Genomic DNA, 3,405 nt, shown 5'->3' on the forward strand with positions numbered 1-3,405 from the left:
CCCCCGCTATTACGTACGATCGTGCAACCGATGAATAATCGATAAACGGAGAGAAGAGGGGATTGGAATATTGATTGGCAGGCCGATGACGAGGACGACGACGGTCACCCTCGATGGGAGAGCGAGGCGAGCGGCGCGCAGAGGCCGAGGTTGGGGCGAAAAAAGGAACGTTTTCCGTTTTCAAGATCGCGCTAAAAACCCGACGCGGTTCTCTAGCGCGCGTTCTGGGAAGGATCGGGGTCGCGGGACCGTCGGTACGGGCGTTCGTGTACACGCGAGAAGACGCGACGCGATGCGAGGCGGGGCGAGCGAAGTGCGATGGGCGATCGGATCCGATCCGAAGGCGAGGCCGGGCGAGACAAGACGAGACCGTGGATGAGGCGAGCCGAGGCGTCGTCGCCGCCGTGCGCTTAACTGCCCTATAAGGCAGTTCTTCTCTCTTCGCTCACCTCTCTAGTCACCGTTGTCTCCGGGACTTGTACGCCGACCGTTGCCTCTACGGTCTATAGGTGTTCTTCCCGGCCACGTGATCGATCCATCCCTCTCCCCATCCCCCTCCTCCATCTCTACTACCGTGAAATCTTCACCGTCGATCAGAAAAAAAATTAAAACTTCTCCGATTTTGGTTTTCCTTTTCTTTCTTTCTTTTTTGTTTTTCTCGAGAAAATTCTCACGAGAATTCTCATTGGATATTGATCTATTCGTTGATCCCTGAAACGCTCGAGTAGAGAGGGAAATCTTCACCGCGAGATCAGAAAAAAGAAAAAATTAAAATTTCTCCGATTTTGGTTTTCCTTTTCTTTCTTTTTTTTGTTTTTCTCGAGAAAATTCTCACGAGAATTCTCATTGGATATTGATCTCCCTATTCGTTGATCCCCGAAACGCTCGAAAAGAGGGAGAGAAAGGGAGAGATCTTCACCGTCGATCAGAAAAAAAAAAATTTGAAACTTTACCGACTTTGGTTTTTCTTTTCTTTCTTTTTTTGTTTTTCTCGAGAAAATTCTCACGAGAATTCTCATTGGATATCGATCTCCCTATTCGTTGATCCCCGAAACGCTCGAAAAGAGGGAGAGAAAGGAAGAGATTTTCACCGTCGATCAGAAAAAAGAAAAAATTAAAACTTCTCCGATTTTGGTTTTCCTTTTCTTTCTTTTTTTGTTTTTCTCGAGAAAATTCTCACGAGGAGAGAATTCTCATTGGATATTGATCTCCCTATTCCTTGATCCCCGAAACGTTCGAGTAGAGGAAGAAATCTTCATCGTCGATCAGAAAAAAGAAAAAATTAAAACTTCTCCGATTTTGGTTTTCCTTTTCTTTCTTTCTTTTTCGTTTTCCTCGAGAAAATTCTCACGAGGAGAGAATTCTCATTGGACATCGATCTCCCTATTCGTTGATCCCCGAAATGCTCGAGTAGAGGAAGAGAGAGGGAGAGAGGGAGGGAGAGAGGACAGTTTGATGCGCGTGAGCCGCATTTTCGGCCGGTTCGATCGTGAAACGAACGTTGGTTTACCATTGTTTTGTCCCCTTGCACCGATGAATCCTCTTTATTTGCAACCCGCATATCAATGAATCGGCGAAAAACAAAAGAAAAAGGGAGGATCACGACTCGTTCGATCGTCGTTTAGACGGTGTCACGTTTGGGTACGCTAATTACTTCTCGGTAACGAGCCACTTTTTTCCCAAACTGCCTCGCGCTATTACGCTCGTCGTACGCTTCACGGAACCGTGCCCAGTCCATTAGAATCGTTTGATTCCCCTCGAAGCGCGGGGCAATCGCGTTGCCAGTCGATCGCCGACCCTGTCGTCGAGACTGTCTTCAGGTATCTGAAACTCGCGCGGTCAACTAGCAACCGAGAGGAATTTCTTTCCTCTTTTTTTTCTCTCTTCCCCCCCTCATTGTTGTCGCGAAAAAAGAACGCAAGTATTGTTCCAGCTTTATTCGATCCTCGAACGATATAATATTTCGCTGCCATGTTTCAATTTTTCAATTTCGAAAACGCGTCGAGTTCATTTCGCATTCGAGAGAAAAACCTTTCTCTATTTCTCCTCTGCGACGCAACAATGCGTACAATCCTTTCGATCGTGTTTTTTCCCTTTTTTCTTTTTTTTTTTTTTTTTGGACCAGCCATCTGTTCCCAAATTACGATTCGACGAGCCGAGCACGAATCGTTAATTCGATCGAGGTCGAACGGCAGCGGAAGATAAGCGTACTTTGTACAGAGTTGCCGATTATACCGTATTGAATCGCGCGGAGATCGAGCGAGCAATGATTCGAGGGCGAAGTGTGCGAGTTTGAAACGGATGCGAAGCCTTTACAAAAGGCTGAACGTTGATTCGTTGATCCGTGCCATAGGGAAAAAGGTACATAGCCCTCGAAATTGTCGCTGCGGGCGGTTTTAACTAAACAAATATACGCAAAAAAAAAAAAAAAAAAAAAGGAAAAATCGGGCGTATCGCGCGAGCGGAGAGATTGATCGAACCGGTCAAATCTCGAAATCTATTTACACCGTTTAATTCGTTCGAACGGATCTCGAAAATGGAGGTCAAACGAGAGCAAACGTTACGGATATATTAAACTGTACAAGTTAATATCTCAATTTGATTAAATCGACTCCCTCTCCGTGACAAAGATACATCATCGATGTGTGCGATATGGCGCCGAACATATCTCGATATCCCCTTCCTTCTATCGAGAATCCAACCAACTTTTGATTCCCTTTCGAATAAATAAATAGAAGACTCAAGACGATCGATGGTAACTTACTGTCACACGATTCGATTTTTCAAGTTTTCCGGGTCGAATGTTTGAAAGTGGTGCACACACTCCGATTCCACATTCCGAGACATTCAAACTGCGACGTGTCTGCAACGCGAGTCGCATTCGAGATTATAGCCGCGGCCCGAGCCAGTTTCTAGGCGGAATCGGCGATACGAAACACTTGGCTGAAACGCGGAACTCGGTGCTTATTGGCGCGGATCGAAACAGTTTTCTAGATGAGTCGTCTGAAAAAGGAGGGGGGAGGAGAAAGAAAGAAAGGAAGGAAGAAAGGAAGGAAGAAGGAAAGGAGTTGAACTGAAAATTACTTTCGCGCGATTTCCCCTCGGGTCCAAGGACGATCGACGCCAAGGTCGTCGTTCACTCGCGAATCTCGAGCCAAGTGGAAGAAGACGCCCATCGCCGCAACGAATAACGAGATGCATTTCGAATAAACCTATTCGTACACGGATCGAATTCCATCGTTTCCTTTTCACTTTCCTTCGTCGTTGTTCCCCTCGTTAAATTTTCAAAATATAATCTTGAGAAGAAATTGTGGAAAAGGAGGAGGAGGAAGAAAGTAGATTCTAAAGGAAGAAAAAAAAAAAAAAAGGAAAGAGGATCGGTCGATTCGTTTTATCACCGACTCC

Source organism: Apis dorsata, unplaced genomic scaffold, assembly GCF_000469605.1.
Source record: "Apis dorsata unplaced genomic scaffold, Apis dorsata 1.3 scaffold_469, whole genome shotgun sequence".
NCBI lineage: Eukaryota > Metazoa > Arthropoda > Insecta > Hymenoptera > Apidae > Apis > Apis dorsata.